A 10,332-nucleotide genomic window follows, 5' to 3' on the forward strand; every position below is an offset into this window, starting at 1 on the left:
ATTGGCGATGATGTCTGCGGACCAATCTTTACATCTGATCATGGGTCATGTACTATTTGAGTGTTCTTGGACCATGTGTGATCACACTGGTATCTGAATAAAACACCTTCTTCAGGCATGAAACCCCATTTTTAACTTCTAATATCTCCTACTATATCCTAAATTCCAAAATATTCCCATTTAAATGTAATAGGGATGGGTGCCTGGGTGGCTCAGTGGGTTAAGCCGCTGCCTTCGGCTCAGGTCATGATCTCAGGATCCTGGGATCGAGTCCCACATCAGGCTCTCTGCTCAGCAGGGAGCCTGCTTCCCTCTCTCTCTCTCTGCCTGCCTCTCCGTCTGTCAAATAAATAAATAAAATTAAAAAAAAATGTAATAGGGATAAAATTCACAGCAATGCTGTTTGCATAACCTTCCTTATGATTTCTAGTGTTGCTTCTCAATTGTGGCATTTAAATCTCTAGGCCCCAAAACTCTTGATAACTTCAACTCTAAGAAACCACTTCTTTTCTTCACACTCCCATTGGATTCGTATGTTTTTTTCCTTTCCCCTTGTAAGGATCTGAAGCTGTGCTTTTGGACACAGTTATTAAAGTTTATCTTAACCCCAGAGCCCCAGAGCGCTTTTCTCTCACTCTGTTTTATTTATATTAGTAAAACATTGATGATAAATCATTTGTATAAATGCATGGCTTTGTGAACTTCCTGAGCAATCCAATGGCTTTTCTCCTTCTTCATTGGCACTTACTAGTTCATCGTGAGCATCTTGAGCCTTCTCTCACCCTTGGCTCATCTTGGTATTCAGTTCCTCCATCCCAGGGCAAAGTCTTTGAACAAAGCAAACCACATTCCTGACACCTATAAGGGGAGAGAGAAACAAGGGAAATTAGGGGTTTACTCTCATTACTGGAAGGTAGGCAGGTGCACAGGAAATACTTAATGCTTGTTACTCCTTGGGAACAACCAGAATAGGACAGCTTCTGACCCATGATCCACACATTCTTTCATTTATTTATGCAATAAATATTTATCAGTGACTACTAACTTGGCACTATGGATAGAGATGATGAGAAAACAGACATGGTCTCATGAAGCTTATAGTCCTAATAATAAGTAATAACCAATAATAAGTAATAATCATACAAGTAACCATAGACAAGGTCATAAGATCTATTAGGGCAGAGTTCGAGAGGCTGTGCAAGAGTCAGGCAGAGCATTTTAACTTAGATTGAGAATTTGGAGAAGGCTGGCCTGAGGAAGAGAGGCCAGAGGGATTGGCCAGTGAAAGGGTGGGAAGAAGAGGACAAGAGCTGAGGAAAAACAGCTCATACAAAATCCTAAGGCAGGAGAGAATTTGTAGATTAAAGTAACTAAAAGAAGGCCACTACAGCTGAAGAGCGGTGACAAAAGGAGAGGGTGGCATGGCCTATGGCTGGATAGGTATGTGGAAGGCTGGTATATAAGGACCTTGTAAGCCACATTAATGAGTTATGATTGAACAGAAGAGTGATGTGATCCAACTTGTGCTCTTAAACATTCACTGTGATTGCAGGTTGAGTCAAGGGTGGCAAGCTTGGAAGCAGAGACATAGGTCGAAGGCTACTGGAGGAATACAAACAAAAATATGATATGGAAGCTTATCTTGTAGTACTGACTGTAGAGTTCTCAAAAATTGGCCACTTTCAAGAAATATGTATGTATATGATTATTATTTATTAAGTATTAAATTTAACAGTTTTGGGGAGTCAGGAGTGTTAAGTCAAGGATGACTCCAAAATCCCTGGAAAATATGACTAGATAGGTAGAAGTGTCACTTAGTGACATGGAGAAGAACCAAGGAGAAAAATTGTTGCAAGAGTTAGAACTAAGTGTTCGGTTTTTAATATGTTTATTCTGAGATATTGTGAGATATTAAGAGAAAGATTGAGTAACAACTGGGTCTGGAATTCAACATGTAACAGGACTAGAGATCTTGATTTTGGAATAATTGGAATTTCCATGATATTTATGGACTTGGAAGGATCTAAAACCCCCAGAAGAGCATAAAATTAAAAAAAAAAAATTTCTGCAATTGGTCCCTGAAGGACTCCATCATTTAAGGTTGGGCCAAAGAAGGGGGAATCAGCAAAAGAGATTATAAGCTGACTACCAGAAATATAGATTAAAAACCACAAGGGTCTCTAGTAGCAGATTCTGGAAACTAAGCTTTTCAGAATATCCATCCTTCGGCTCCAGACATTGAGCCAGAAAAAAAAAAAAAAATCTGCCATTGTCTTCGACAATCATCAAAGAAGAAAGTATGCTAGACAAAAGAAGTTAAATTCGTAGTATTTGGATCAATCTGACATCCAGGGCTTCAAACATCATCCAAGTGGATTGATAACATCAGTGAAGATCGAGGAGTAGGGATTTCAAGGGGCTTATGCTTCCCCAAGAACCCCAAATAATCTGACAAAAACTGTAAAAACCAACCTTATTGGAACTCTGCAAGATGGAAGTGTTTATAGCAATCAAGTGAGCAGTTAACCAGAGAAAGGCTCCTAGAACACAGTAAGAGAATTCCGTGGCATTTTGACTTAGCCTCATCCCATCCCCTTCCCAGTGTGGTGGCAGTCTTCAAGATGGCAACTTGAATCCTCAGTATGAACACATGGTACTGGAGGGAAGAGAGAAAACCTTGTTCCCAAGGAGTTACATTTGTTTTAACCTGTCCATGGTTTCCCTGAAGAACTAACACAAGGAGTGGGCCTTTGTTTCACCTAACTTGTAACCCTCTTAGGATGGAAATATTGACAGCTTAGTACTGCCACCGGACACCAAAATTAACAATTGAAGCTAACAGTAGGTAAGACAAAAGCAAACAGTAGACAAGACAAAAACCAGGAAGAAATAGTAGGGGAGTAGAGTGAGATTCTTTGGGGAATAAGAGCTTTGAAAATCTCCTGAGTATACTAGCTCATCTAGAAAACTATGTGCATGTCCAGGGCAGCAAACATGCTCAGAGAAGACTAGGGAAGACAATAAGCTTTCACTTCTAGTTGATCTTTTTTTTTTTTTTTTTTTTTAAGATTTTATTTGAGATAGAGAGTGAGAGTGTGAGCACAAGTGAGGGAAGGAGCAGAGGCAGAGGCAAAGGCTGAGGGAGAAGCAGACTCCCTGATGAGCAGGGAGCTTGATCCCAGGACTCTGGAATCATGACCTGAGCCAAAGGCAGACGTTTAACCACAGACCCACCAAGGTGCCCCACTTCTAGTTGATCTTTAAGCAGGAAGTGAAGGCCAATTCAGAATTATAAATTGCCTGGCTAAGCATTGAGGGAAAAGGAAGAACATTTTTTACAATTGAGGTACTGTTATGGGTTGAATTGTGTACCCCCAGAATTAATGTTGAAACTGTCATCTCCAGCACCTCAGAATGTTAGTGTGTTTATAGGAGATAAGGCCTTTAAAGAAGTATTATGTTAAAATGAGGCTGTTAGGCTGGATTGTCCCCAATCCAATTTGACTGATGTCCTTATTAAAAAGAAGAAATTTGGACACTCAGAGACATCATGTCCGAGCAAGTGCAGAGGAAAGGTCATAGGAGGACATAGAAGGTGACCACCTGCAAGGCAATGAGAGAGGCCTCAGAAGAAATGAACACTGTCAACACCTTGAACTTGGACTTCCAGCCTCCAGGATGGTGAAAAAATAAATTTCTGTTGTTGAAGTCAACCAGTTTGTAGTATTTTGTCATGGCAGCCCTAGCAAATGAATATAGGTACCTAGATCTGAAAGTGACTTTCTACAGAATCCACACACACAAAATTTTAGAAAACTGTTTAGCAATTTGAGTAGAAAGAAAAGAAACAAGAAGACACAGATTAAGCGAAATGGAAGTGAGATATATGAGGAGACAAAACAACGACATGGAAAGATAATAGAGTAAGATAAGGAAGAAAAACAAGAAACTAAGGAACTAAAAATGTATTATCAGAATTAAAAACTTCATTGCAAACAGTAAACAAAGAACCAACATTGTAAGAAATGGAATCAGTGACATATTACATAAATATGGGAATTATTCCAGACTGTAGAGAAAGAAGGCAAAAATATGAAAATGATAAAATAGATATTATAAATAAAATGATAGGAAATGGAGACAAGATAAGAATTGTAAGGCTCTCCATGGAAGAAACAAAGCCAAAAAACAAAAAACACTGAGTCCATCATCACCGAAATAAATTAACATCTGGAGTTGAAAAATTTTGAAGTGTAAAGACTGAAGGTCAATAAAAGCAGAACTATATCTGGCTAGTTCCTGGCAAAAAAAAAAAAAAAAAAAAAAAAAAAATTATCAAATTGCAAGGACAGAGGGGAAAAGTCCTGAAAGCTTCCGGGCTGAAAAAAAGATTAAGCCTTAAGACGATCATTGAGTGGGATTGTTTTCCATGGCTGATGATCATTTTTAAAAGTTATTGGTGCTAAAAAGTGCTCCATATCACTCGGCATCAGGGAAATACAAATCAAAACCACAATGAGATATCACCTCACACCAGTCAGAATGGCTAAAATTAACAAGTCAGGAAATGACAGGTGCTGGCGAGGATGTGGAGAAAGGGGAACCCTCCTACACTGTTGGTGGGAATGCAAGCTGGTGCAACCACTCTGGAAAACAGCATGGAGGTTCCTCAAAATGTTGAAAATAGAACTACCCTATGACCCAGCAATTGCACTGCTGGGTATTTACCCTAAAGATACAAACATAGTGATCCGAAGGGGCACGTGCACCCAAATGTTTATAGCAGCAATGTCCACAATAGCCAAACTATGGAAAGAACCTAGATGTCCATCAACAGACGAATGGATAAAGAAGATGTGGTATATATACACAATGGAATACTATGCAGCCATCAAAAGAAATGAAATCTTGCCATTTGTGACTACATGGATGGAACTAGAGGGTATCATGCTTAGCGAAATAAGTCAATCGGAGAAAGACAACTATCATATGATCTCCCTGATATGAGGGAGAGGAGATGCAACATGGGGGGTTAAGGGGGTAGGAGAAGAGTAAATGAAACAAGATGGGATTGGGAGGGAGACAAACTATAAGTGACTCTTAATCTCACAAAACAAACTGAGGGTTGATGGGGAGGGGGGTTGGGGGGTGTGGGTTATGGACATTGGGGAGGGTATGTGCTATGGTGAGTGCTGTGAAGTGTGTAAACCTGGCGATTCACAGACCTGTACCCCTGGGGATAAAAATATATTATATGTTTATAAAAAATAAAATTAAAAAAAAAAGTTATTGGTGCTGTTGTAGTAATGATTAAATAATTTTTCAACTCTTCACAAATATAGAACCACAAATAATTTGCTTTTCAAATAGCTAAGCATATAAACTGTTGCTTCCCACAAAGTTAATGAAAATGCAGAGGAAATTAAAAGATGTTTTGCATATTTAAAATCCATGTTAAATGACCTGATAATTAGAAAAGACTAAGAAAGCACTTACTGCCAGATATAATGTTATCAAGCCTTCTTAGTGTCATGTTCCATCTGGGAATTGCAGATGACCTTGCGTAAAAATAAGTACCTGCTATTCAAAGGTGTATCAGTTAACTTTTGCTATATAACATACCATCCCAAAACTTAGTGGCTTAAAACACCATTTTATTTACCGACAATTCTGTGAGGGAAGCATTGCTGACTTGGGCGTGGTTGGGGTGGGGATGGAGGGAGGTCTCACTGGGGGTCATGCACCAAGCTGCTGTCATCTGGTAACCCACGGTCTCATGTACCAACGGACTGGTGGTCTGAGGTGGTGTGCTCACAGGTTTGATGGTTTGGTGCCAGCAGACAGCTATTTCACAGGATTCTAGCAACCTAGCCCAGATTTTCCATCGTGACAGCATTACAAATAGGCGGGCTCCAATGTGCCAGTTTTAAACCTGTCCTTGTATCGCTTACGCTGATGCCACATTGTCCAAAATAATTCACATGGCCAAGCGCAGAGTCAGTATGGGAAGGGATTACACACATGAACATGGATATGGAAAGGCTTGTCCATTACTGCAATAGTCTACCATACGGTTCAACCATATAAACATGCTTAACAGTACACATTTGGGAATTTATTCTGTGTGCGAAGATGTTTGTTTAAAGATGTTGTTAAAGGGTGGCTGGGTGTTTCAGTCGGTTAAGCACCTGACTCTTGATTTCGGCTCAGCTCATGCTCTCAGGGTTGTGAGGTGAAGCCCCTCATTGGGGTCTGCGCTCAGCTCAGAGTCTGCTGATCCCTCTCCCTCCTCCCACTTCTGCATTTCTCACATGCTCTCTCTCTTTCACTCTCTCTCTAAAATAAATAAAATCTTTTTAAAAAATGTTCTTCAAAGGAATATTCATAGTAATGTAAAATTAGAAGTGTTCTAAACGCACAATTATGGAGGTTAGGAAACAAACCCATATGATGGGATACAACTTCTTGTTTTTTTAATCACTGAACAGAAGAATATTTATTGATAGCAGGAAATTTTCTGGATAAGTTTAGGGTAAATTTTCTAGAAAGCAACCAACAGGGGCACCTGGATTAGTTAAGCAGGTGCCTTTGTTTCAGGTCATAATCCTGGGGTGCTGGAATGGAGCCCTGCATGGGGCTCCCTGCTCAGCTAGGAGTCTGCTTTTTCTCTTCCTCTGCTGCTCCCCAACAGCTCCACCCCCTCCCACCACCCCACAATGGCTGGTGCTCTCTCTCCTTCTCTTTAAAAAAAAAAATAACGATACATATGAGACTGTTTTGGTAAAACACATGAGACACACATACATCATACGAGAAAAAAGACTAAATAAATGTACTCTAAATTATAACAGTGATTTTGAGTATGCTGATACAGACTCCAAAGTGAGACAGATCTGGGTCTGAATAACTAGGTAAGTACATTGGATCAATTATTTAACCTCTCTGGGTCTCAGTTTTCTAAAACTACAAATTAGTATATAGTCTAATAACTGATCAGGTTGTTACGAGGATTAAAGAAGCTAATGCTTGTAGCGTCGTGCTTGGCCAACTAAACTGAAGTTTGTTAGTATTACTCTGAGTCGCTAAATAAGGAATGATTTTTCTGTTGATTTTTCTCTGATGAGATTAAGTTACTTTTATTTAATAACAAAACTAAAGGAATAGTAAAAAAAAATTCTTGGAATTATTGGGATTTTGTTTAAATGTTAAACAAGCCTTCATACAGATGGAACAGAGCCAAAACCCAAGTTCTGTAGCCCCAGTTCAGCAAAGGAAAGGCTCTCTCTCATTCAGGGAAAAACTAGAGAAAGCAGCCCCCGTGCTTTGAGAAGCTGCCAGGCAGTAGTCCCAGTACATTGTAAAGGTAAGAAACAGTTCACTTGGGACATTTGCTTAACAATGTTGGTGATGCACGAAAAGGCCACCGGAAGCTAACCTTTATTAGGCCAGATGGACATCACTGTGGGTCATTTTCTGGGTCTACAGCCCATCAACTTCAGCTATTAAAACAAGGGACATGTCCTTTATTTTTGGTAGATTTCATTAATAAGAACATTTCCATTCCCAGGATGCGAGGCTTTGCACTCAAATCAGCTTACAGGTAGTTTGCTTTCAAACACAGTGAAACTAATAATTCACATTGCAAAAGAAGCAACCACCAAAAAGCCAAGTTTACGTAACTGTATTCGAGCAAGAAAAGAACATTATATTGGGAAAATCAGAAAAGCTAATAGCGTTTCACAAATTTCACCCTAATAGTGTCCATAAATCTTGCAAACTAAATGAATCCAATGCATCTAGATGATAAAGATATTTAGGTTTAAAAGCAATGATTGTTCCAGACATTGCAAGCTTGTTGCTGGCTAAGTTTGTTCCCTATTACTTGTATTTCCCATAACACCTGGCAAAGTATTTTGCACAAGAAATACATGGGGCTTGCCTGGGTTTGTTGATTAATAGTCAAAGCACTTGAATTGACATTTAGGTGCTTGTAAATGCAGGCTCAACTCCATGACCATAAGAGAAGCGTCTGATGTACTTTATAAAATAGCAGTGATGTATGTTACTTTTTAAATATCGTTATGACAAAGAAGTAAGGAAAATTTGAAAGCAGATTTAGAAGCGTAAAAAACCTACAGCAAACCTATACCTTCCATTAAGGGACCAGTCTGTTCTTAATAAGGTATTCATTCCAAGCACAGATTATGAAGGCTGAAGCTAATCTCAGTGTGCCTCTCTCCTCCCCAATAATACTTTAATTCAATTTTGAACTTCAGTGCAGAAGAACATTGATTATATGTGCGTGTATACATACATACATAAAATCAATCTAACACTACACACATTTGTAAAAAAAAAAAAAAGTTACAAAAATAAAAAAGTATGGTTATATCACGTTTTAAACTTTTTATAATAGACTATTTCAAATCTACATAAAAGTAGACATGTTGCCGTCCTGAACTCCTAGGTACCCATCACCAGCCCCAGCTTAAACCCATGGCTAACCCTGGCCCAACCACACCCATAGCCATTCCTTCCACTACTGCAGTATTTTGAAACAATTCCCAGACATCCTATTATTTTCTCCATTAATATTTCAGTAATTAACCTAAACAGCAAAGGTTCTTTTTTGGATAACCCTTATACTGTCATCACATTTAGAAAATTAACAATAATTACTTAATAGAATCAACTATCCATTATTTAAATTGTCAATTGTGTCATAAAAATTGCTATAAGTGGATTTATTATTGTTTTAAAGTATGTCCCTTTGAATCAGGATCCAAATAATTCCTGTATATGGCACATGGTTATTACATCTAATTTAAGCCTCCTTTAATCAACAGATTTCCTCTCATTTTTTGTGTGCGCAGTTTATTTCTATGGAATAAATAAAGTTGTTTGTCCTTTGACTTCCCTCCATTGGTTTGCTAATGGGACCTCCAGTGTATAATTTATTCTGTTTCCTTCTTTCTCTGTACTTCCTGTACACTAGTGTTGGGATGTAAAGGCTCCATTAGATTCAAGTTTTATAGGTTTTGGTGATTTTCTGGGGGGCGATGGGGGTGGGCAGGACTTTTCCCTAGTCGCCATTGTGTTGGGTCATTTCATTCTCAGTGTAGTCTTAAAAAAAAAAACACCTTTCCTTTTTGTATTGCCTTGTCCTCTCTTTTCACCTACACCACCTAACTACCATGACCCATATTTACAATCCAATGCATATCCCTCCATATTTTCTCCATGTTCACTTAAATATCTTCATGCATGTGCAGAGATTCTCTGTTTGCTTTACAAAAAGACATCTCGAAAAGCCTTCCAAACCAAGTAGTAGAGCTCCCATTTAATGGCTCCAAAATAATATTCTCTAAGTGTATTTGCCACAATTTATTCAGCCATCCTAATGCAGGTGGCACATACTTTGTTCTTAGATCTCATTGCCACATCTTGTTCATATACACATATATACTGGCTTTTGTTTTTATAGGATGAATTTCCCAAGAGTGAGATTGTGGGGTCCAAAAGTATTCTGTATATTTTATTCTAATGGATGTATCCAAATCGCTTTCAAGAAAGGTTGTAGCAGTTCACATATCCACCAGCAGAAGAGGAGGTCACCCTTTCCTCCACAATCTAAAACAGTCTCAAGGAGTGGGGGGGAAAAAATAGTCACAAGTGAGAATCACATGTTGGGAGCCAGCAAGGAGCAGGGGTCATTCAAGGCCAGGAAAAGCTCCATGGGATTCCCTCATCAGCAATGAGTGAGCTAATGGTAAGTGGTTCTTCAATAAAAAAGACCCTATTCATCTTTGTATCTCATCAGCCTAGCACAGGCCTGGCACAGAACAAACAATTCTGAGTCTGAAACAGGGTCTGAAAATAGTTATCTCTAACTGCTAAGAGCTGCCTCTAACTCTTCTCCATTTCATGGATCCCAGGAAGTTCTTTCCTACTTGGTGGTACTTGCATATTACATGGTGGAATGTATCTAGCATCTGCCCTTAATCTCATTTGAGTCTCTCCATCTCAGCTAAAATTCTGGGGAAAAGTATTTGTCTTGGATTGGAAGAAACCAGGAAACTTGGCAAGCGAATCATTCCTACGTCATGGAACGTTCTGTTTTTTTTTGTTTGTTTTTTTGTATTTTTGTTTTTTTAAAATGTTCTGCATGTGATGGTCACACCAAAAGAAACACCCATCTCCCTTCCTCTGCTTCATTCATCTCTCTTGCTTCATTTGCCTTTCCAGGTCTATGTTCCCTAATATATTACTCCTTACCTCACCTTTCCAGCCAAGACCTCTTATTTGAATAAGCTAAAAGGTTGTGCCTTCTGC

This window comes from Enhydra lutris, unplaced genomic scaffold, assembly GCF_002288905.1.
Source record: "Enhydra lutris kenyoni isolate GAN:26980312 unplaced genomic scaffold, ASM228890v2 scaffoldscaffold1, whole genome shotgun sequence".
Taxonomy (NCBI): domain Eukaryota; kingdom Metazoa; phylum Chordata; class Mammalia; order Carnivora; family Mustelidae; genus Enhydra; species Enhydra lutris.